At 42.1% G+C, this 26,734-nt stretch overlaps 1 non-coding gene across 1 annotated transcript; it reads right to left on the bottom strand.

The window, feature by feature from the left end:
- Positions 1-12,913: 12,913 nt before the first annotated feature.
- Positions 12,914-13,027, bottom strand: LOC132834869 (U5 spliceosomal RNA). Its single transcript, XR_009647258.1, has one exon. It is a non-coding gene; the product is annotated as a U5 spliceosomal RNA (small nuclear RNA).
- Positions 13,028-26,734: the final 13,707 nt, after the last annotated feature.

The following is a 26,734-nucleotide window of genomic DNA, read 5'->3' as shown; positions in this document are numbered from 1 at the left end:
GTTGATTCGATCAGTTAGCTGCATAACTGCTTTGTAATGCAGGGTAGCACCAAGAGCATGAGTTCAATCCCCGCACTGGCTAGTGTTACCATGAAGGACTCTCCTCCTTAGCCTCTCCCCTCACCTGAGGCATGGTGACCCTTAGGTTAAATCACCACCAGCTGTTTCTGTCTAATGAGAAAGTGGCACTATGGTCCAGAAGTACTTTGGGACCTTTACCTACCAGTTTACAGCACAGAGAAAGGCCCATCAACTCTGGGTTGGTTAAATACAAGCACCTTCCTATTCTCATCCCACTTTTTAGCACTTAGCCACTCGTGTTCCTTAGCAAATACTACTTCAATGTTACGAGAATTCCTGCCTCAACCACTCTTACAGGCAGTTCTAGATTCTCACCACCGTCTGTGTGAAAAAAGTTGCCCCTTAGGTCCCTTTTTTTCCTCCCCCTCTCACCTTAAACCTCCACCCCTTTAGTTTTTGACTCCCCTATCTTGGGCAAAAAAATCTTGACTATTCACCCTATCCATGCCCCTCACAATTTCATAAACTTCTATAAGGTCATACCTCTGACTCTGATACTGCAGAGAAAATGCTCCCAGCTTATTCAGCCTCCTTCTGTAACTTAAACCCTCCAACCCCAGGAACATCCCTGTAAATCTTTTCTGCAAAGATTAAATGGAAGATTCATTAGAATTATGCTCCAGTAGAGCACAGCGTTAGATCAGTATGGCTTCCCCTGTTTCAGCTAAAATACGAATAATCAATCATCTGAACAAAATAGCACTTGCCTACCTCATTCAGATAATCGAGGTTCCTCTGCACATGGTATGATTTGCCTGAGTAGCATGCAAAACAATACTTTCTATGTGTCACATTACATATGACAATAATCAAATGAAATCAAATCAAGAACCAATTAAACTGTTGTTGTCAGGCAGTTGTCCCTTCTCTTGGTAACCAACCAGTAATATTCTGTCAGCCTTCTCCTTTGCTGCTCCAGGGAACAGTAACATTTTATATACAACTCTCAATGGTCCAGTGAACTGGATTTTAAAACTGCAAATACCTCTTTAAACCTCCTTGGTTTAAAGCAGTATCTCTTCCCATTTTTAGTCCATCATCCATTAACAAATGAACGTGGACATTACAGTGCTCCTTTTTCTACAACTACTCTAGTCCATGTGATGAAGGTGTGGCAGGGTGTCCATGCATTTCACCTGGTGATAATGGCTTACCTGCATGGATAACAGAAACTGTATCACCTCAGATACCTCTTGACACCTCGCCTCCAACTCCACCGTCCCCCCACCCCGAATTTTCCTGCTTGCTGAGAAGCTACAGACAGGGCACAGGAGGCATGGACCAAGACCCCCAGCTCCAGAGGTTTGCAATAACATCACTGAACATGTTGACATAGAAAGATTTCTGCGAGTGTGTCTATGATGCAGTGGTAGTGTCCCTACCTCTGAGCCAAGGGGCCTGTGTTCATGTCCCACCAGCTGTAAAGTTGCGTGTTCTAATATTGCTGAACAGATTGATCAGAAAATATTTGTAAGTTCACTTGTGAACAAAACGTGACCCAGGTCTTCCTTGCCAATGTTAACCCTAACATACTTTGTGCTCCTGCATGCATCTATAAAAGGGAGGTGACAGCCTAGTGATTTTATCATGGGACTGTTAATCTAGAGAGCCAGGTAACGATCCAGGGACTTGAATTAGAATCTTATCACGGTAGATAGTGGAATTTGAAATTAATAAAAATCTGGAATTACGTACCGAACAAAGACCACAAACACTATCAATTGTCAGAAAAATGTTTCTTCTGAAGAAGTCACTCAACCCAAAATATTAACTCTGATTTCTCTGCACAGATGCTGCCAGACCTGCTGAGCTTTTCAGCAATTTTTGTTCATGGCATCCTTCGTCCGCAGTTTGTTCGATTTTTATTTTGATAGAAAAGCTCATCTTGTTCACTAATATCCTATAGGGAAGGAAACTGCCATCTTTACCTGGTCTGGCTTACATATGGCTCCAAACTTACAGCAATGTGGCTGACTCCTAAATACCCTCTGGGCAATTAGGGATGGGCAAGAAATGCTGGTCTAGCCAGTGACACCAACATCCCGTGAATGAATGAATAAATAAAAGGCCCATTGCCTTATACAATCCAAGCTCACAGCTTTGACCAGACCTCATCTCCAAATTAGCATCACATAGGATTGGAAAAAGTTCCAAACTAAGATTAGACCAAATGATACTAAGGTACTTTCTATTACCATGTCTTGCCAGTTTTAAAAGTGGCCACTTATAACAGCATGCCCTACCTCCTGTGATGGATTGATGGGAGTAGAGAGGAGGTTGGCTTTTATTGCTTAGCCAATGTTCAGTTTGAGCTGTCAATCTGAGCAAAACTTGGGAGGCAAATTCAATTCTGAAAGGATGCAGAATGAAAGACAGTTCTTCAGACTCAAAATTTTGCCTGCTCCTGGTCAAATGCCCTTTCCACCACTGCAAGGGAAATCAGCAGGTGATTAACAGGAGGCCAATTAACAACTATCCTTCTTGTGTCCCAGTTCAGGACAGTTGTGTGTATTAGCATGTGTACACAAGCAATGAGAAAGGCTCCAAACATTGAAGGTTAAAAAAAAACAGAAAATTCTGGCGAAAACACATTAATTCAGCCTAATTTGCAGCAGGCCGGTGGAGAATTAGAAGTGTATGAGAGCAGTAATACATTCAGGGTGAGAGAAAGGGAAAAACAGACAAACACAGACAGGAAACATGACTGGAAATGGGGAATTATATAGTGTAGAAGGAGGCCATTCAACACAATGTGCTCGTGCCAACAATAACTTAACCACAGAAACTACCCTTTGTATGGAACAATGCCCCCACAGTAATGTTATCAGCAGGCTTTGAAAGAGATGTGCATCCCCCACAGCCCTACAAAAATTTCCTTTATAATGATCAAAAGTTGAACCAATTCCTTCTGACTGAATCTTCCTTCACAAGCCTTTTTAGCTTTTTGTCCACGACCTCAAACCCATCTTCTCTTGTTCCTAACCCTTCTATAGCTGGGAATTAATTCTCCCTTCACCACTCCCTTTGTTAGTTAGAACAACTGAGTCAAACACTGAGCAGTTTTAGAAAGAACCATGAATCTCATCACTACCACCATCTTATGGACATATGGAGATCATTTGGATTGTCTCAGGTAAATTCATCACCACCAGTTCTTCTTATTACTGTTAATCTAAGTTACTAACATGATATTACCTCAACAGGGGGTATATTTTTAAGGTGAGAGGGGGAAGTTTTAAAAAGGACATGAGGGGCAATTTCTTTTTTACTCAGTTCATTTGTGAAATGATGCAGGTGCAGTTACAAAATTTAAAAGACATTTGGATTGGAGCTGTGTGGATCTCATTGATTATGAATCCTGGTTAACCTGGACCAATTGAAGGAGCCCTGGCTGACTAACGTAAACAGGGGATTCAGAACCTTCTCACTTCAGGGACTAACTCTGAGCTGGCTGGCCACAGCCAGTGCACTGGGCTTGTGTAAATAAAGGGTGACTTAGTGATGGGTTATTGGTCTCTGCGTAGCTATTTTGGATAAATACATGAATAGGAAACGTTTGGAGGGATATGGGCCAAATGCAGGCAGGTGGGACTAGTTTAATTTGGAAACATGATCAGTGTGGGTGATTTGGACCGAAGGCTCTGTTTCCATACTGAATGACTCGATGACTCTATTTGGGGAAAGATGCACATTCAAAATAATCAGCAGAAGACAGGCTCAATCTTGTTGAACATTAAGTAGGCTTATTACTTATTAATTAAGAGGTAATTAACATTACATCTGAGATAGATGACACTCTCTTGAGACACATCAGGCTCAACCCAAGAGTGAGCTCACAATGCTATCTTGTTGCGTGTGATTATGACGAAGAGTAATTACTGAAGCACTGGTAGGAGAACATACAGAGAAAAACTCTCATCTGCTCCTGGAAATAGTACTTTATCTCCTGATGGGTGGAACTCATTGATAACAGTTAACCCTTTCAGGTCCTCACTGCCTCTTATAACAAACAGAAACACACTGAAGAATCAAAGAGCAAGTAACCAGCTAAGGAAGCGAGGTGACAGGAAAAGTGGAAGCTAAGGGAGAATTTTTAAAATCTAGGAATAGAACATAGAATATACAACGGTACAGCACAAGAATGGGCCCTTTGGCCCACAGTCTTGTACTAAACCTGATACTAAATTAAACTAACCCTTCTGACTGCCAATGGCCCACATCTCTCCATTTCTTGCATAATCATCTGCTTACCTAAAAACGCCTATTGTATCTGCCTCCACCACCTGGCCTGGCAGTGCATTCCAGCCACCTCTGTCATAAAACTTGCCCCCCACCTCTCCTGTGAACTTTCCCCTTCTTACCTTAAATGCTTGCCCTCTAGAATTAGACTTTTCAATTCTGGGAGAAAAGATTCTGGCCATCAACCCTATCTATGCCTCTCATAATTTATAAACTTCTATCAGGTCTCCCCTCAGTCTCTGCTGCTCCAGAGAAATCAACCCTAGTTTGTCCAGATTCTCCTTGTAGTTTGTTCACTCTAATCCAGACAGTATCCTGGTAAACCTCTTCTGCAAAACCTCTTCCACATCCTTGTTGTAATGTGGCGACCGCAATGATATTGAGCTCCTTGAGGGCTGTTGGAAATAGGCAAGTGAGGAGTATTCCATTGCACTCCTGATGTGTGCCTTGGTTGAGGGTGGGTGGATGGTTCGGTTGAAATGGTGATGTGGGATATCTGTTAGTCAGGTAAAAGGAAGTTGGTGAAATATGAGACTAGTCAGTGATTCTTTTCTTGATCGGAGGTTTATTTGCAGAATTCAGAATAATTAATCTCAAACATGTCCCAAGACCCCCCAAATGCCAGCAGTTTCTTTTCATATGTGCTCAAGATAGTTGATCAATGTATATGCTCCATCTATTGAGAGTAGGTTGCATAATACAATTAAGAATATTTGGTGCTTACCTGAACAGACATGTTATTCTGATTGAGGTCACATCTCGTCCCTCCAATAATTTTGGCGATCCATGCTGGGGAGTCAGCCCACAGTGGTGAGGGACATGAAAGCAGAATACTCTGTCTTAGAGACAAGACCGGTTCTATTCTGCTTCAAGCTAAGAGTTATCTGACATTTGTGTTTTCTTGAAAAGAAAGCATCTCACTCCATGTGCATCTGAAAAAAAAGAGCAGGGATTAAATTAATAAGCCACAAAACAATCTTTGAAGCAATTCTATGAGATTTCTGTCCAAATGCAAGTGTAAATTCATATAATCGAGCATTACACTGTAAAATAACACAATCAGGACATCATCTTTTAATACATTTACTGTGCAGTCTGAATTTCCAATTAAGATTATATCTCAGTTTATGTATCAATGTTAAATATATATTAACAGGGTCATTGTGTAATTTTTGCATGGCAAATTGAATATGCCACTTAAATGGATGCAAAGTAATAGCACGATAACAAAATGTTATTAAAATCTAATCTTATCAGACACCATTGCCAAAAGAATTAGACTCTAGTAAGCTCTACCAAAGCACTTACAAGAGAGAACATATGTCATGGTTGAGTGTTTATATTCTTTACCTGCGGACTTAGAAGCACACAAATCCAATACATTTTGCAATTTGTTATGGATTCTTATTCAATCGTTTTGCAGTTTCACTGTCTATCCACCTTACCCCCAGCACTCATATCCTCCTTTCCCTTTTCTATGTTTTCTCCATCTTTCTCAGTCCTTAGTCACCAAGACCAGCTGTGGTTTTGTTAAATAGTTCCAAGCCAGAAGTTAAAGCATGAATCTGGACACCGATCCTTTGCCTTGATAATTGGCTAATTCCTAGAACACCTCCGACATAACTAGCCCTAGTGTTCCAGCAGGCCCTGACACTTGGTTTGCTAAGCAGCATGATGCCAACAGTGTAGGTTCAATTCCCATCACTGACAGAGGCTACTATGAAGGACTCTCCTTTTCAACCTTTCTCCTTTCGACTGAGGAATGGTGGCCCTCAGGTTAAATCTCCACCAGTCATCTCTCTCCAATGAGAGAGCAGCGCTATGATCTGGTAAGGCAATGGCCACTTGACTTGACTCCCTTGGGTGAATGGACTATGAGAGGTGTAGCTGGGGGGTGTGAGTGATGAGTTTTACAATGATGAATGACCAGACCAGATTTAGTAGTGTTAGTTGATCAATAAATATTGGCCAGGACATCAGAAATTAACCTCCTGCTCTTTTCCAAAATAGTGCGATCTTTTAAATCTAACTGAGGGGTTTGGTGGAAACTGAGATGAACAGCTTATCCCAATACTGGCATCTTCAACAATGCAGCACTTCCCTCGGTTCTGCAATGGAGTCCCAACCTGGATTTTCTGCTCAAGTCTCTGATATCAAATCTCTGGAAAATTGAGTTTCATACTTATTAAGGTATGACGTTCAACAACAGAACATCATCATGCATTGTGATGTGTTATCTGTCAACATCTTCTATAAGGGTTTGAGGCCTATGATCAGAAGCTTTATTTCTGGTGCCTATATCTGTTGCCCTTGTCTAATTTTACCTCCTGGAGCCAGGAAAGAGTAATGACTGCAGACAACATCGTGAAATGCAATGTGAAGCATGAGGTGACTTACTGAACTGAGGCCTGGCTGTAATGTGGCATTTGAAAATTAAGTATTTGAATATTATGGTATACTCTCTAGTCAATACCTTATTTATTCTCTTAATTTGGGACTCCCAAGTTATAAAATCCTTGAACAGCTTCACAATTTGCAAGGGGCAAATTTTGTTTCATCATTGCCTCCTGGCCAGGGAAACTAATCTGTACTGAGCGTTGGAGAACAGATCCAATTGATGGCCACAATTGAATGATGGAAACACAGTGGCCTTCTGCTGTCTTGCTGGAGGACAGAATAACCTCTGTTGTAAATGGCATGTTTGTTTGAATTAGCACAGCCCTGCAGGTAAACTGCTTGAATACGGAGGGCCTGTGCTGCCTGAGATAGTTCCAAATCCAATTGTCCTGCAGCTTTGAAAAACCTCAGGGTGGCAATCTACTCAGCAAGATAAACACTTGAGACTTTGTGAAGAATAAAAAGAAAACACATGAGAAACTGCAAGCAAGCCCTGTCAGACAAACCAGTCCCTGGAGCAGATTGCAGTCCAGATGAAACATTCAGAGCAGATTGCAATCCTGTTCTTGTGGCATCTAAACACATGACGCAGCAGATCGAATATCAGTGCACAGTGCTCTAAAACCTCAGTCTCTCCCAGTTTGGTTCAAGTCCCTTCCAATCTGAATTCCAATGCAGGCTTATTGCACTGCTTCACCTGTTGGATGTACCTAACTCCACATTGACGATGTCTGCAACAGTAGATCCATGCTTCAAGGTAGTAACACAAAATTGAATGGTAACAGTCCGCTATTGGAGTCTATATTAACACAGGACTTCCCAAAAAGTGGGGATCGAGATTGGAGTTTTGAGGCAGCTTATTTTCTGGGGAGTTCTGACTGAGTTATACCAGTCACGTACTGCCCCTATCCACTCCCAATTCTCACACTTGCCTGCTCAACTTGCATTGTTCTGACTAAGGGGTCACAACAGCTTTCAAGCCCTGACAAAGAGCTACAGTCAGAATATAGAGTCATAGATTCATAGAGTTATACAGGACAGAAACAGACCCTTCGGTCCAACTCATCCAAGCTGACTAGATATCCAAACTTAATCTAGTCCCATTTGAAAGCACCTGACCCATATTCCTCTAAACCCTTCCTATCGACATTCTTATCCACATGCCTTTTAATTGTTGTAATTGTACCAGCCTCCACCACTTCCTCTGGCAACTCTACACACACAACCCTCTGAATGAAAAGGTTGCCCCTTAGGTCTCTTTTATATCTTTTTCCCTCTCACCTTAAACTCTCCTACCCTGGGAAAAAGACTTTGACTAGTCACTCTATCCATGCCCCTCATAATTTGATAAATTTCCATAAGTTCACCCTCACTTTTGGATGCTCCAGGGAAATCGGCCAGTACTAATTCTTCAAGCACTCAAATGGATAATTGACCTGCCACCATTGCTCAAGCAGGGTGTTTGTGCCTGATCTAACTGGTTAGTTCCTGCAATGTAAGAACTAGATGGGAGTAAAGTGGTTTGGAAAGATTCAACAGATGTTGATTACAGCTTCTGATGTATCCCAATACCATTTACAAATATGCCAATCAGTTTCAGTTAATGTCACCAAACATTAGGCTATTCAGTTCCAAAGACTGGCAAGATTCCAGCAGCATGTCATGCTTCAAGTGGTCCCAGTTAGAATGCAGTGTGAAACTCTCCAGTCACATACAGTGATGATATCACCACCATGCCTCTGAAAGATATCGTGCATACTAACTCGGAGACCTAGCACAATAATGATTAGTAGTGTTGTGGGATCTTCCTGTGCAAATATTGGCCACTGTAACATTATCACAGCGACAGAACTCCATTGGCTACAATGTGCTCTGAGTTTGCAAATAATACACCTGACTTGAAACCTATTCTCTTTCTTATTCTTCCTTTCAAAGAATAGGGGATTGCATCCAGAACTGTTCTGTTCCACCATTGAAGGAAATTGGTAGACTTATGCGATTAAAGGAGTTAACTTTTTGTCTCCCCTTCTCTATGTTTAGTCTCTCACAAGCCACAACATTACTGAATTCAGACAAAATAGACGTTCGGAAACAATCCTCAAGCATGGACGAGCAAAGGAGGAACTCTTTACACATAAAAGATGCAAGAATCTAATGTTCTTGGCACTAACTGTTTGTTCCTGATGTTACAATCCTCTGTAGGTCTATGCTTCACTTCCATGAGTCGTCCCCTCGAGCAGTTTGGCCGACAAGTGACAAAACACATCACACAGCTCTGAGGTTGAGCAGACCAGCAAGGATTTAGATGCCTGGCTTATCCCAATCTAAAACATTGCAAATGCATTGAACCCTAAGCCAGAATTGGATAAGAGAGTGCTAAGTCTCGCCCACCCGATATCCCTGCAGCTAATGTGTTTCTCTTATCACTGATCCTGTGTTTCGTCAGTATTTAAGCCACCACAGTTGCAGGATACAGATCAAGCAGGAATACTTTCAGGACTCAGCTTCTTCCACGACAGACAAGCGCACAGACACACACAAGATTCTCGTTGTGATCTTCTGTTCATTTGCTAAAGCCTCAGGATTGAGTTGACTGCAGTTGTGATTAGTGACACATTTGAATGCAATCAGAAAATTTACATCAGCCGCAACCCACCCTTGCGTTTTGACTTCATTCTTGAGACCTTGTCATATTGACTGGACAGGATGCAGTGGAGATTAGTGAGCATGTTCACAGAACTATTACAGTGCAGAAGGAGGCCATTGGGCCCATTGTGTTTGCACTGGCTCTCCAAAAGAGCAATTCATTTATTACTCTTGCCAGGACTTTTGATTTTTAATTGTCATGAGAAAATGGAACTAGGTTTGATATCTATTGTTATTAGTTCCTGGGTCTCAGTGGGTGAACATATTGTGTAGCAGAGTGTCATACCTATGTCATGTATTACTGACAAGAAGGTTGCAGATGAGACTTAGAGTCAAACAGCACAGAAACAGGCCCTTCGGCCCAACCATTCCATAATCCCAAACGAAACTAGTCCTAGCCACCAGCTCCTGGTCTCTGTCCCTCCTTTCTGATGCATATACTTATCTAATTGTCTTTTAAACATTGTAACTGTACCCACATCCATCACATCCTCAGGAAGTTCATTCCACCCTCTGCAAAAAAAATTGCCACATGGTCTTTTTAAAATTTTTCTCCTCTCACCATAAAAATTTGCACCCTAATCTTGAAATGCCCCATGCTAGCTACCATTAACCCTATCTATACCTATCATGATTTTATAAACCTCTGTAAAGCCACTTCTCAACCTCCTACGCTCCAGTGAAAGAAGTCCTAGCCTATCCAGCTTTCCTTTATGGCGCAAACCTTCCATACCTGCAACACCCGGGTAAATCCCTTCTGAACCTTCTCCAACTTAATAATATCCTTCCCGAAACGGGGCGACCAGAACTGCACACAGTCTTCCAGAAGAGGCCTCACCACCTGATATCAGCCTGGAACTCAGTTAAATCATTACAGTTTGAATGGAGGAGAGGAACAATCAGGATTCCTGTCCTTGATTGTTAAAAAAAGTTGTTCACTGTGGGCATGGCCAGCATTTATTACCCATCCTTTATTTCCCAAAGGGCAGTTCAGAGTCAACAGCATTGCTATGGGTTTAGGAGTCACACATAGGATCTGGTAAGGGAGGCTGATTTCCTTCGCTGAAGGACATTTGTGAACCAGCTGGGTATTTTTTATAACAATGGACATGGTCACCATTATTCCAGAAGAATGAGAGGGGATCTCATAGAAACTTGGGAAGAATGTTCCCGATATTGGGGAAGTCCAGAATTAGGAGTTGCAGTCGAAGAATAAGGGGTAGGCCATGCAGGACTGAGATGAGGAAGAATTTATTCGCTCACACAGTTGAGAATCTGTGGATTTCTTTTCCACAGGAAAGCTGTTGGGGTCGGTTCAAAAGGGAGCTGGAGATGGCTAAAGGGATCAAAGGGTATGGGGAGAAAACAGGAGTGGGATGCAATTGCATGATCAGCCATGATCACATTGAATGCAGTGCAGGCTCGAAGGGCCGACTGGCCTACTCCTGCTTCTATTGTCTATGTTTCTGTGTTCCAGATTGTATTGAAATCAAATTTCACCATGGTATGGGGATTTGAATCTTTATCCTGAGAACATCAGACTGTGGTTGCTGGGTTATGAGTCCAATGCCATGAGCTCTACATCAGTGCCTCCCCTTGGAATCAAATCCTATGATTTCTGCAGGGATAAAAGCACATGCGAGCATTTGGCCGAGTATCATCGCCTGTAATCTTCTAACAATCGCGTTACAGAGTGACAGCCGAAAAGCCTGCCACTTGAAACTTGACAACACAGCTCAGTGCTGCTGTTGAAGAGGCACAATCTCAGAAAGAGAGGACTGGGAGGGCGAAATGTTTTTGAGAAAATATTTCAGAAAAACACGCGCCGCATTGAAAAGAAGTAAAACTCTTGTGATAGAATGTACTGCATTGATATTGGAAGTCAATAGGCTAGTGCTAGCCAGAGCTCTAATCAATTGCTCAGCAAATGAAGGCAGCAGGAGGTGTATTTATCCTTGCAGGATGTGATGAAGCCTCTAATCTACAATACGGTCCCTTACTAAACTCTGCCTCTCCAATTAACACAGGACAAATTAAGTGGATTTCTAAAGTTTTGCCCAACTTCCCAAATTATGGGTTCACCCTTTGTAACACCACATGCCTCCCTGCTCTCCCACCGACCCAAGGCTGATATTAATGTTTGCAAGCGTTCAGAGACGAGGGATGGGGCGTGCAAAGAATAGCAGGATGATTGCTTCAAGCTTGACTCCTGGCCAATGCTTCAGGCTTCTTGGGCAGATGTTAGACACTCAAAGCTTGACCCACAGCCAAGTAGAACGGCAGCACCAGGGACCACGCTCAGGCATAGTAAGTTTCACTGGCAGCTGTTGGTTCAGCCTTGAAAAATGAATGTTTCAAGAATTGCAAATGCGGACCACAGGGCCAAGGGATAGATGCCTGGAGGCTGCTGCAAATGCAACAGATGCTTCGACTGCCTCAGACAAACAATACTACTGGGCTATAACCTGAGATAGATAACTTTCGATCTGCATTCTTTTGCTGGCAATTGTTGCTTTGGAGGTCTGAAGTCAACGCGATGATGCCAACATCATTTTCACCAAAGGGGCATAACTAGCTTGATGTGGTACTCAAAGTTATGAGCAGTTTTGATAGAATGGATAGGGAAAAAAAAACCTGTTTTCGTGGGCAGTCAGTAACCACAGAGTCAGGAGGGAAGGTATAGGGAATATCTGCTTATAAACATGGCACAATGTTACAATCAGAAATGTAATGCCGGAAAACAGATTCAATCAGAATTTTCAAGTTTGTATTAAACAGACTCTTGTCAAGGCAGAAAATAAAACAAAGCAGGATTTGTAAAGGAGCAGAGGATTGGGATTAATGGTCAAAGCAGATTAATCTCTTTCTTCACTGTGTGATTCTCTGTCAACACCAGGTTTGCACAAAGAGCCAACCATGTGAAGAAAATACTTGCTCCTCTGAACTGGATTGTGTAAAAGTTTTCTGAATTCTTTTGGCAAGAGTATTTCTGTCCAAAACCACATATTTATGACTCAGACGCTAGAAGTAAGGTTCTTGGCTGTGGTCTGGAAAGTGGCATGAACAACTTTAATGATTGTTAACAATGCAATGAAACAGTGCAAACGTGCTGTGCCTTTACAGATGTCATGAAAAGCTATGCACTCATTCATATCACAAAACCGGGGAAGATCTATGTATAGAAATAGGCCCATTAGAAATATATTCTCACCACATGATAGGGGATTAGCCCATCAGATACAAAGCACAGTAATTCTAATGAGATACTCCCTCTCATTAAAATTTTTTTCGAACAAATGCTTTATGTTGATTGAACATTTGGTGCCATGCTGTTAATCTAATTTAGTTTGTGGAGATCAATATTAACCAGGTTGTTGGGATTTCTGGCGAGTAAAATCTAGTTAAAGGATGAATTGGAGGGATTCAGAACAGCCAAGATTATTGACTGCATGACCATGGACATAAGCACACCATTTACAAGGCTAATGGGACAGTGGATCTGCAGAACAGACAATACAATCAATTAAGGGTCTGGGGTAGCTTTTGAAAGTATTGGGAGTAGGAACAGAAAAGAAACATTCTTTAAAACTCCAATTCATGCTCTCCATGGAAATCTTTAGGAAAATGTAAAAGATTTAAACAATCTGAAGAGAAACCAGAGTACATGACTGATTACTTTCAAAAGAGATAGGGGACCTATTTGTAATGTGGGATCAATAAGTAGTTCGGAAGGACGTCAGACAGAAAACATTGGAAACGGTGGCCAAATCAAGCAGCCTTTGCAGAGTGACAAGAATAATTAATATTTTAAGTTGGTGTGTTCACAGTTGCATTAGCCCTGTCTGCAGAGTGGTCCATGGAAGGCAAATGTAAACAACTCATTGCGACTCCTCTTCAATTTTTTAACGTTCCACTTTAAAAATAATAAGCATTAGTTTTAGAACATATCAAAGGTTAGATTATCACATAATTATTGCAAACAGTTATTAAGTTAAGAATACACCAACATTAAGGTGGCTCAGTGGTTAGCACTGCTGCTCACAGGTCCCAGGTTCGATTCCAGCGTCGGATGACTGTCTGTGTGGAGTTTGCACATTCTCCCTGTATCTGCGTGGGTTTACACCCACAGTCCAAATATGTGCAGGTCAGGTGAATTGGCCATGCTAAATTGCCCAGAGTGTTAGGTGCATTAGTCAGAGGGAAATGGGTCTGGGTGGGTTACTCTTCAGAGGGTTGGTGTGGACTGGTTGGGCCGAAGGGCCTATTTCCATGCTGAAGGGAATCTAATCTAATCTTGAAAGCTACTTACAAAGATGCATAGATGATCAGTCTGTTATTGTTGTAGGCTTGTTACTTGCTTTGAATGCTTCTCTTTCTGAAGTGAAGGTGTTGAAAACCTGAAGTCAGAATTCATGAATGGCTTCTATAATTGAATAGTAGGGGGTTGCTTGTACAGGTAGACTCAATGGTACTGCAGGATTTGGAAGAGTGAAATAGAGAAAAATTAATCCTATTTCCTTACACGCTCTGTGGTTGCACAACTTGCAGATTTCCTCAGCTCTTTCAATAGAACTGTTGTTGATTTCTGAAAGTCCTTTACACTGTGCTGTCATTGCTTGATAACTCTCTGGTGTTGTCTCAGAGTCTCAAAATGGCGTCTTGAAGAATCTTAAATAGTACAACAATTGCTGACTTGCCACCTGAGAGGGTGTTAAATGTTTAAAGCTGCATTTGAAAGATAGTGCTTCTGTCAGGACAGCATTCCTCATTCTGCAAAACCTTTAAAAGTTACCACCACTGGTTGGCAGTTTGTTCCTCACATCCACTTGCCTTGAAAATGGTGTGCTTATCGTGGTGGGCACTGAACACTTCAAATTCATCTTGTTATGAACCAGACCACAACCCTCAGAATATTTTAAGAAGGTAGGGTAGACCCTAGTATTTTCTTATTTTAAAGGGAAATGCTGTGTTCCAGATATGATATGACTAGTCAAACTACTCAACATTAAGCAAATCACAATTTATTTAGCCACTGGTGTTAAAAGACAAACAAAAGAAAGAGGTGCCTAGAATGATTTAACTTTATTGGAAGACATAAATGAATAATGAATACAGTACCTATTACTAATTAACTGTTGTAAATACAGTCACATCCCATAAACACACCCCTTGGTAAAAAGGCAAATTCAGACACGGATTCTCACATGCAGTTCTCCCATCCAGGAGGGAAGAAATATCAAGAGAAAATTCAGCGCTTATAGTAGCATGGAAACATTCACTGAAGCTTCCAATTCTTTCTAGATCCCAAAGGCTTTTGCTCAAAACTAAACATAAAAACTAAAAAAAAACTAGAAAGCCTGGTTGGTGAGAGCTGGCCACACCCAGCCTGCTTTTATTGTTGCAACTTTTAAAAAAGGCCTCCAAAATGGTTTACTTTCTTAGAGACAGCTTGACACCTCTGCCTCAACAACCTGTCTTCAAAAAAATCCAGGACAAAAATAACCTCTGAAAGTGACAGCACAGTCGCAGTCCTTTAATTAGGTTTTACCCTTGGAAATCCAACAACCTGGTCACTACTGATGTGAACGGTATAAACTGGAGTGTCGGCTTGGTTTTCAGTGGGACTTGAACTTATGATCTTCTGTGATGGTGAAGCCTCTGCCTCTGGGACCTGGATTCCAAAGAAAGACCAGCCAGTGGCCTTGTCATTGCCTGATTGTCTTGTGGTTTGGTGGGACCCCTTGAAAATTAACAGCATAGGTGCCTTGCTGGCTCTCCAACTCATAGCTGAGATCCTCGTTAGTCCAATAAGATTCTGCCATTATTTATACTAATACTTTTCACATTCTCTGAATTTGATTAGCTAATTAATTTATATTTTGCAACTGCGATGATGGGATTTGAACCCAGCTGTTTCCGGATCATCGGTCCAGGTCTTCAGGATATTAATCCCTCAACACTGACTCTACTAACATATATTTTTATTCCTTTCTCCTTCATGCCTGCTCTGAGCTTCATCCAAGCTACTTGCCTCAATTACTCTGGGTGGTAGCAGCTACTGGAACATCAATTGGCATGGAGGAAGAGGAGAGAGGAATTAAGGCCTCGAGTTAGAATTGTACAGAACATTGTGCGTTAATTTATACTGTTTACATCGCTATTTCTACTGAGCTTCCTGCTGCAAAGAATGATCACTAATTGCCTTGGGGGGATTGCTGACAAGCTCCTACCAATACAGTTCTTTAAGAAGGAATAAAATAGACATTTTATTTGAAGACCTTCCTCAGAGTATTCCTACTGCATTTGATTACATTAATGCATGGCATAAACAGCATCACTATCCTTCAATTTGAAGGACAGTTCCATCAAAATAATTATGCGCCCAATTTTCTTGCATGTAGCGGTGTTGTGAATGTTGGCAATTTTCACACAGAGAGCCAAAACGTCTGACAACAGCTCCTTTGTGGCCTGACCTAGATTCTTGCTTCAGAATTTGGTTCTGGAACTTTCTTTGGAGGATTGGAAGTATTGTCAATGTTTGCAAAGCACTCTGGGGCATCCTAAACTGGTGAGAGGCACTACACAAATGTAAGACTTTAAATGTTTGTTCCCTCAAGTTGTGATGTTTTTCACAAGTACGGTACAATATCCTGGGCTAGCTGTTTCTAACATTTCCTCTTTTTGTAGGATTATTAAAAAGCAAAGTAAGAGAATGCTATGAGTTGTTTTAAACTCACAGTTGCTACATACCATAGGTGGGAGCTATTTTGTTGAGGGCTCCTCTCAAAGTATTTCACTTCCTGAGGAAAAGTTCCAAATACACTGCCTCCCTCAAAGGGATTAAAGTACAATGCAGGATATCCTTCATTCCCACACCTTGAGAGACCAAACCTGTTCGTTGGTATTCTGTAGCAAGACCCAACCCTATCCCTCAAAATCAGTGGAATGAGATTTTATCTTTCCTTAATATACCATATGCACCTGTCTTCAGAGGGATGAAAAGGAAGATCAGCCCTATTTTCCACAACTTACTTTCTACTTTCTAGGGTCTTGTGGGATTGTGGTTGCATCCGTGCCTTGAAGCTAGGAGCTCCAGGTTCAGGTGCCATCTGCTGCAGAGGTGTTGCATAACATTAGGCGGCACGGCGGCACGGTGGCACAGTGGTTAGCACTGCTGCCTCACAGCGCCTGTAGACCCGGGTTCAATTCCCGACTCAGGCGACTGACTGTGTGGAGTTTGCACGTTCTCCCTGTGTCTGCGTGGGTTTCCTCCGGGTGCTCCGGTTTCCTCCCACAGTCCAAAGATGTGCGGGCCAGGTGAATTGGCCAAGCTAAATTGCCCGTAGTGTTAGGTAAGGGGTAAATGTAGGGGTATGGGTGGGTTGCGCTTCGGTGGGTCGGTGTGGACTTGTTGGGCCGAAGGGCCTGTTTCCACACTGTAAGTCTAATCTAATCTAATCTCTGAACAGGTTGGTCAAAGATGTAAAAGCAAAATACCATGATGCTGGGAAACTGAAACATACTCAGAGAGTGATGGAGAAGCTCAGCAAGTCTGGCAGCCTCTGTGGAGAGAGAGAAAAGCAGTTAACAGAGCACAAGGATCCATTATCAAATGCTTCAGATCTCTGTGTGAAAATCGCCAATTTTCACAACCTTTCTACATAAAAGAAACTTGGGCGAATAATTATGTTGGTGGAGCTATCCTTCAAATTGAAGAGTCTTGCAAAATTCTTCTTCAGGAAAAAATTCTTCAAATGAATGTGAAGGTTGCTGATAGGTATCATTCTAAAGGAATGTTTTCCACTGGCTGGTCTCAAGCTTCTAAGAGTGTTGTTCGAGCCTTGCTCATCTGGGCAAGTGGAATGATTCTGTCACACTCCTGACTTGTGCCTTGTATATGGTGGATGGGCTTTGAGGAGCCGAGAAGTGAGTTACTCATTGCAAAATCCCGAGGCTCTGATCTATCCATGTAGCCACTGTATTTATACGGCTAATCCAGTTCAGTTTGTAAAGAATGGTAAGCTCCTTCAAGGTATCACTGGTGGAAGGTGTAGCGATGGTAATAAAGGGGCGATGGTTGGATTCTCCCTTATCTGAGATGGTCATTGCCTGGAACTTGTGTGTCATAATGGTGCTTGGATGGGGTAAACAAAGTACATCTGAAGCAGCCACAATTCACAGAGGTTGGACATAAGAATTGGCGATAGAATTAGTTGCTAAGCTCCCAAAAGCATTCCTCGTTGATGGGGCGGAGATTATGAAATCATCCAATTTAGGATTACAGAAACAGAGAGAAAGAAAGTGAGGAGAACGAAAGTAAAGAAATAACCTTCCTAGATATACCTTTCTCCACATCCTCAGAATATACCAATGTTGTTTTTAGATAATCACTGTTGAGTAAGAAAACGTGGTAGGCATTCAGAATGTGATAAGTTTGCACAAAGTGACATTGAGAAAACGAACAGTTATTTGTGCCTTCCTGACGATTGAAAAGTAAGTCACACTATTTCTAAAAAAAATAGACTTGTGTGACTTTGCAACAGATTCAAGAAAGCTAGGACTTTCTTCCTCGAAGCAATGAGGATTGAAGAGAGATTTAATAATGTTTTTGTTTAAAACGATTAAGGCTTTTCACAGAATCAACAAGGAGAAGCTAGTAGCTTTGTTAACCAACACCCACAGACTTTGGATCATTGATAAAGGATCCTAAAGGAAGATAAAGAGATTAGCTTTATGTTGGGAGCTTTGATCTTGAACATGCTGACTAATGGGTCAATGGAAATGGATTCAATAGAAACTTTTAAAAGAGCTAGAGAAATACTTGAGGAGAACAAAGTAGTAAGTACTGTGGGCAAGGAGCAATGGCAAAGGATTAACCAGAGAGAATTTTCAAAGGGATGGCAGAGGCAAGATGGGCTGAATAATCTCATTCTGTGTTGTGCGATTCAATGATTTCATGTGAGATTGATTGCAGTCACTTAGAATCATGCAACATGGAAACAGACCCTTCGGTCCAACTACTCCACATTAACCATGTTCCTTTAAAACCTTTCCTATTCATGCACTTATCTAAATGTCTTTTAAATCTTGTTAACTGTACCTTCATCCACCACTTCTAGCCGTTCATTCCACATACGGAACACTGTCTGTGGAAAAAAAGTTACCCCTCACATGAATAGACAGATATGATCTTGTTTTAACATCTCATCTGAAAGATGTCAGGATGGGTGAAGACTTACATTAAGATAATTTTATTTCCAGCATGTTATGTCGTGCATTTGAATTGACAACATATGCAGATTTTTAATCCAAGAAATGCTACTCAGTTCGATCATGTGTGTAGTTTTTTTACATTAAAGTGGCCCTATTGTACCATACAGTTATTGAAAGCTGATCTGTTACGGCAACTCTTCTGTTGGGAATAACCAGTTCAAAATGTGCTCACACATTCTATAGCAGTAATAAGTCAAAACTAGGTACAACACAAAACTCAAACTGAGTAGTCAGCAGCTTTTCAAATGTAAAAAAATGGAAAATGGAAAAACAAAAGAAAAACTTGCAATTGTAGAATAAGATTCACAACCTCATGATATCCTAGATCATTTTAGAGTCAGTATGGTACTTCTAAAGGGCGGTCGCTGTTGTAGTGGGGAAACTGTGGCAGCCAATTCATGCACAGCAAGCTCCCATAAACAACAGTTTGATCATGACCAGATCATCTATTGTAAGTAACAGCAAAACATTGTGAGTACTGGAAATCTGAAGCAGACATAGAGAATGCTGGAGAGGTCATAGAGGTCTGGGCGCAGCATGTCAGGCAGCATCCAAGGAACAGGAAATTCGACGTTTCGGGCACAAGCCCTTCATCAGGGCTTGTGCCCGAAATGTCGAATTTCCTGTTCCTTGGATGCTGCCTGACCTGCTGCGCTTTAACCAGCAACATATTTTCAGCTCTGATCTCCAGCATCTGCAGACCTCACTTTTTACACATAGGGGTCTGGCAACATCTGCAGACAGAAACAGAGTTAACATTTTCAGTCTGGTATGATTATTCTTGAAAGAGAAACAGAGTTAATGTTTTGAATCTAACATGAACTCTTCTCCATTCAAAACATTACCTCTGTTTCTCTCTCGACAGGTGCTATCAGACCTGCTGAGTTTCTCTAGCAATTTCTGTATTTGGTCATCTGTTTTAAGTGTTGGGTGCCAGAAAAATATTGACCAGGACTCCAGGAAAGTTCCACCATTATTGTTAAAATTGTGCCTTTGGGACCTTTTATGCCTGAGAGAATAGATGGGACCTCGTTTAATGTTTCATCTGAGGAATGGTACCTCTGATAGTGTAACTGTCCCTCAGTACTGCTATGAAATTTATTCTAGATTATGTAAGTCTCAAGTGCAGCTTTTTGTGATCACTGCTGTATTTACAATTCTTTAGAATATCTACTCCATGCTTCAGATCTAACTTCCAAACTCATCGCCAAAATCCAAGACCGAAGACCCTACTCCCCTCTCTGTAACTGGACCCTTGACTTCCTGAACTGCAGACCGCATTGAGTAAGGATAGGCATCATCACCTCCTCTACAATAATCCTCAATACCAGTGCCCCACAGGGCTGTGTACTCAGCTCCTTACTATACTCACTATAGACTCACAAGTGTATGGCCAAATTCAGCTCTCACTCCATTTACAAATTTGCTGATGACATCACTATAGTGAGTTGGACCTCAAACAATAACAAGACAGAGTACAGGAAAAAGATAAAGACCCTAATGGCATGGTTGAAAGGCAACAATTTCTCCCTCAATAACAGCAAAATGATGGAACTGTCATCACCTTCAGGAAGTGGAGTTGAGGACGTGCCCCTGTCTGTATCTACATCTCTTGACCAAGCTTTGTCCGGAAGCTCACTGAAGATGTTACCTAGGAGGGTGACGAAACGTCTGACAATGAACCTTCCAGCTCAGCGAGCAAACCTACATCCATAGCCTCAACCTGAGCTACAAATCTTCTCAACACTCACTAATATTATCACAATGCCACACCCTCTCCTGCCTGAAGACTGAATTCTGTCAGCAAGGGGTTATGCTGCAGCACTATAGAGCCTTGGTTAGACCAGACTTGGAATATTGTGTTCAGTTCTGGTCGCCTCATTATAGGAAGGATGTGGAAGCTTTGGAGAGGAGCAGAGGATATTTACCAGGATGCTGCCTGGGTTGGAGGGCATGCCTTATGATGAAAAGTTGAGGGAGCTAAGGCTTTTCTCATTAGAGCAAAGAAGGATGAGACGTGACTCGATAGAGGTGTACAAGGTGATGAGACGCATTGATAGAGTGGATAGACAGAGACTTTTTTTCCAGAGCAGTAGTGGCTATCGTGAGGGGGCATAATTTTAAGGTGATTGGAGGAAGGTTTAGGGGAGATGTCAGAGGTAGGTTCTTTACACAGAGAGTGGTGGGTGTGTGGAATGCACTGCCAGCAATGGTAGTAGAGTCATTAGGGACATTTAAGCAACTCTTGGATAGGCACATGGCAGATATTACAATTAAGGGTATGTAGGTTAGTCTGATTTTAGAGAAGGATAAAAGATTGCCACAACATCGAGGGCCTGTACTCTGCTGTACTTCTCTGAGTTCTATGTTCTAAACTATTTGGTTTATTTTGATCTCAGGACCCACTACAGGCAAGAGAGACATTTTTCCCCGGTTTTCCCTTTAACAGCTCCTTTCCAGGTGGAGAAATCCCACTAGCAGTAACAGATAACAGAAAATTCCTGGTATCACAATTATTTTGTCACACTTTGACTTCTCCTCAGACTCATTACCAGCACCACCACGGAAGATTTGATAATATGTCACATACAAATTTATCCTCTGGCGAGTACACACTATGAGGTAACCTTAACACTTTTGTAACACACTGATGCATTTTGCAAAGAAATGTCTTCTCTCTACAACCATCTGAGCAAACCTTGATGTTATGTTTTATTTAAAATGTTTAATTTGTTTTCATGGGCTGTGCTCATCATGCTAGCTCGCTGCCTATCCCTAATTGCCCCTGAACTTGGTGGGGCATTTCAAAGTCGAGAGTCAACCACACTGCTGTGAGTCACATGTAGACCAGATCAGGTAAGGATGGCAGTCTCCCTCCCTAAAAGATGTGGATGATATGGAAGAGCAAAATGTGGCAGTGCAGGCTTGACAGGCCGAAGGGCCTGTTCCCATGCTGTATTGTTCTTTTTGTTCTTTGAATCAGGTGGGTTTCCACCAACACAAAACAGAAATTGCTGGAGAAATTCAGCACCTCTGGCAATATCTATGGAGAGAAAGCTGGGTTAAACTTTTGGTTTCAGTAGTCTGAAGAAGGGTCATAGAGACACACAGCACAGAAACGGACCCTTTGGCCCAACCAGTCCATGCCGACTGTAATCCCAAAGTAAATTATCTGCACTGGTCCATATCCATCCAAACATTTCTTATTCACATACATTTATAAATATCTTTTACATCTTGTAACTGTACCCGCCTATTCTATCCTAATCTATTCCTGCACATGAACCACTCTCTGTGTAACAAAATTCTCTCGTGTCTTTTATAAATCTTTTTCCTCTCACCTTAAAAATATGCCCCCTAGTCTTGAAATCCCCCACCCTAGGGAAAGGACACCTGCCGTTCACCTTATCTGTACCCCTTGTGATTTTGTAAACTTCTATAAGGCCACCCCTCAACCTCCTACCCTCCAGTGTAAAACGTCCCAGCCTATCAAGCCTCTCCTTAGAACTCAAACACTCTATTTCCAGCAAATCCTGGTAAACCCCTTCTGAACCCTTTCTAGGTTAATAATATCCTTCCAGGAGATAGTGATGCAAGGTTCTGCTCGAAATGTTGAATCTCCTGTTCCTTGGATGTTGCCTGGTCTGCCGTGATTTTCCAGTGGCAGACTTTATTGACTCTAATAATATCCTTCCTATAACAGGGAGACCAGAGCTGGACACAGTACTCCAAGAGAGGCCTCACCAATGGACAACCTCCGCATAACTCCTTATACTCAGAAGTCTGAAGAATGAAAGCAAGCATGCGAAATGCCTTCTTACAACATTACCCAGGGCCCTACTTTTAATTGTATAAGTCCTGATCTTGTTTGTTTTACCAAAATGCAATATCTTGCATTTATTCAAATTAAGCTCTGCTGGATCACCAGACTCCAAAACGTTAACTGTGTTTTACTCTCTCCACGAATGCTCCCAGATCTGCTGAGTTTCTACAGCAATTACTGTTTTTGTTTTAGATTTCCAGCATCTGCAATTCTTTGTTTTGTTTTAGGGTTTTCAATGACAATTGATGATAGTTTCACAGTTGCCATCACTGAGATGGAATTTTAATTCTAGAATTTATTAATTGAATCTGAATTCCACTAGCTGCCGTTGTCGGGATTCCAGCACTATTCTTGATTCAGCCTCAAGACTGCTTGTCCAGTGACGTTCGAACACTATCTTGCCCCAGATTTACTTGCTTTTTAAACAATCAGCACTCCGAAAGCTAGTGATTAGATTACTTACAGTGTGGAAACAGGCTCTTCGGCCCAACAAGTCCACAGCGACCCGCCGAAGCACAACCCACCCATACATTTAACACTAGAGGCAATTTGGATTGTGGGAGGAAACCAGAGCACCCGGAAGAAACCCACGCAGACACGGGGAGAACGTGCAAACTCCACACAGTCAGTCACCTGAGGCGGGAATTGAACCCAGGTCTCCGGCACTGTGAGGCAGCAGTGCTAACCACTGTGCCACCGTGCCACCCACTATGCTTCCACATAAACCTGTTGGACGATAACCTGGTGTTGAATTCTAACTTTGTCCATCCCAGTCCAACACTGGCACCTCCAAATCATCAGAAATCACATCAGCCTATGTGGTCGCTGTGCTGAAAATATCTCCAGTTTCTTTTCAAAGCATAGTTTATAGGATCGCATTAAATTAAAAAAAAAATTTCAGCACTTCCTTTATTGCTGAATAATAAAAAGATTACGAGGTGAAAACAATTAATCAGCTCATTCAAGATAATTATGTTCCTTTAAAGTGATTGAATTGATTTGCAATTTGATACAGCTTCTGTCGTAAATTTTTAGGCTTTATTTTGTCAATTTCAGTGTATCCAGTTTCTCCCTCAGGTTGCATATTTCTTGTGGCAAGGTGTCAGTTAAACGTATCCCCTGGGCCTGCACTGTTAGTTTCCTCTCAATTGTTAGTGGTGCTCTCGGAGTGTCAGGGCACTGCACAGTTTGATGCCAAGAGCTTGGACATTTTATTGATCGCTGCTCTGCCTGTGAGGCTGATTTTCCAGGACCGCATTAAAGGCTGCCACGGATCCCCTTGCAGACAGACCCTCCCTGGCCACAGCCTTCAGGTAAGCTAGAAACAGGACAGCCGTCAACCAGAGGAAAGTCTGTGTCCAGCAGAGATCAACCCCAATTTTAAAAAAAATTCATACAAGGGTATTGCTGGCTAGGCCAGAGATCCAGGGAATGTTCTGGGGACCCAGGTTCAAATCCCACCACAGCAGATGGTGGAATTTGAATTCAAAAATCGGGAATTGAGTTGTAAACATGAATCAATTGCCAGGAAAGACTCAACTGCTTCATTCTGCATCGCAAACAGGTCATCTCAGTAAAGTGTGACCTCTCTGTCACATATACAAATGAGGCACAACTTGAGGACACATATGTTTTCCTGCAAGCCCTATATCTAATAGATTTTCACTATGCTACCCATTAAGTAGGATTTGTACCCACAACTTTACAGGGCAGCACGATGGCTCAGTGGTTAGCACTACTGCCTCACAGCGACAGTTTCGATTCCAGCTTTGGATGACTGTGTGGAGTTTGCACATTCTCCCTGTGTCTACGTGGATTTACTCAGGGTGCTCTGGTTTCCTCCCACAATCCAAAGGTGTGCAGATCAGGTGAATTGGCCATGCTAAATTGCTCATAGTGTTCAAGGATGTGTTGGTTAGGTGCATTAGCCGGGGTAAATGTAGAGTAATGGGAGATGGGTCTGGGTGGAATACTCTTTGGAGGGTCAGTGTGGACTCAGGCTGAAGGGCCTATTTCCACACTGTTAGGACTCTATGATTTACTGTGCTTCTTGTTAGATGGGGCTAGAGCAGCCAACCATGAGTCCCCTTACCGCACCCACTGGATCAAGAACTGCCAAGCTCCAATGCCATCTTGCTTCCATTGGTGCCATGATCATGAGTCTTCACTGGACCTTGCACTGGACCCAAACCCGTAGTCACGGGTTATGACGTGCAGCATAGGGGAAGGTTGAAACAATTCTGGTCTTCCTCCTATCGGAAGGATATTGTGAAACTTGAAAGGTTCAGAAAAGATTTACAAGGATGTCGCCAGGGTTGGAGGGCTTGAGCGATAGGGAGAGGCTGAATAGGCTGGAGCTATTTTCCCTGGAGCGTCGGAGACTGAGGGATGACATTATAGAGGTTTATAAAATCATGAGGGGCATGGATAAGGTAAATAGATGGGATGGGGGAGTCCAAAACACGCAGAGGGTGGTACGTGTATGGAATGAGCTGCCAGAGGAAATGGTGGAGATTGGCACAATTACAACATTTAAAAGGCATCTGGATTGGTATATGAATAGGAAGGGTTTAGAGTGGTATGGGCCATGCGCCGGCCAATGGGCCTACATTAATTTAGGATATCTGGTTGGTATGGACAATTTGAACCAAAGGGTCTGTTTCCGTGCTATACATCTCTATGATTCTATGACTCTATGACCACAGTCAGATCAGCCACAATCTGCTCGAGTGGAGGGCCAGACTCAATGGGCAGAGTGGCCTATCCTGTGCTTCTACTTCTTCTGTCCTTTTATGTTTGCCGTTGGCTGTGAACTGCTCTTGCGAGGTGCCACATAAATAAAGTCCTTTTTTATCATCTCTTTGAGAAGCGCTGTTCTGTTAGCAGCATCATATAAGTGCAAGGAGTTGATCGTAAAGCAATACACAGGGGGGATAATTTTGCAGTGCAATAAAAAGAATTGTTTTCCACACAGACACGCTCTGATTATTTCCAACACTTAGGAACTGCAGTACAACATCGAGGCCAGTGGAGCAGGATGGTATCTGCTCCAAAGGTGTGCACCAAACAAATACAATAAATCATAGGTTGGTGAATAGATGACACTGAACATTACTTTGAAGATCCTGAGAAGAAATGTGATGGATTAGGAGGCATTGTGGTGATTTCCATTTAATATATATATATTTCAAAGAACTAGATGCTGACTTAAGGAACATGAGAAACTGTGCACTAAAATTCCCGAGAAGAATACTACTGGTGAGTCCAAAGCAAACCGATCATAGGAAAATAGGAAAATTGATAAGGTGAAAAACAATATTAATTAGAAACCATCACCAAAAGAAGAGTTTTAAAAGAGTAGGTAAGAAGGAACTGTATACCAGAAGACACAGTTTTATGGTCATTGTCAAAAGAACCAGGGGGTCAGATAACGAGCAAACCCCAAATCAACAGCGGATGCTGGAAACCAGAAACAAAAAGATACATTGCTAGAAAAGCTCAGCAGGTCTGGCAGCATCTGTGGAGAGAAATCAGAGTTAACATTTCTGGTCCAGTGACCCTTCCTCAGAAATGTTAGTAGCTGGGAAAATGTCCGTTTATATACAGAAGATAGGGTGTGGGGGAGGGGTTAAGGAGTATATGAGAGATGGGGATAGAACTCAAAGAGAGAGAAGAACAATTGGACAGACAAAAGAGTAGATCACAATCTGGCTGGGAGGGTGAGTAAATGTTAGTGGGGTCTGTTAATGGCTAACAATTGTGTGGAAAAGCAGACCATGTGATAACTAGGCCTGGTGTGTGGGAGTTGGGGTAAGGACATGGGAGAAGTTCAAGCCCTAAAGTTGTCAAACTCAATCTTGAGTCCAGAAGGTGTGGGGAAATAAGGAAACTTTTCTATACCTAGCGAGTTTTTAATTTCTTCTTTCATGGGAGACTGTGAATGTTATTGAGTGGGCCAACATATATTTCCCACCCCCTTGATCCTGAGTGGATTGCAAGACTGCTTCAGAAGGAGCACTTATTGCTGTGGGACTGGAGTTACATATAAACCAAACTATAAGACTGTAAGGAGTAGGAACAGGAGTAGGCTATTCTGCCCCTCAAGCCAGCTCGATCATCCAATTAGATCCAACACTCTTCACATTTGCTTTCCTGCATTTTTCACATAATGCTTGATTCCCCAACTGATCAGGAACCTATCTACCAATCCTTACAGTGTGGAATCTGGCCTTGGCCCAACAAGTCCACACCAACTTTCTGAAGACACACTGCCAA

The sequence above is a fragment of the Hemiscyllium ocellatum genome, chromosome 42 (genome assembly GCF_020745735.1).
Source record: "Hemiscyllium ocellatum isolate sHemOce1 chromosome 42, sHemOce1.pat.X.cur, whole genome shotgun sequence".
Taxonomy (NCBI): Eukaryota; Metazoa; Chordata; class Chondrichthyes; order Orectolobiformes; family Hemiscylliidae; genus Hemiscyllium; species Hemiscyllium ocellatum.
The sequence above is the reverse complement of the archived record's forward strand: the minus strand, read 5'-3'. Positions and strand labels throughout refer to the sequence as shown.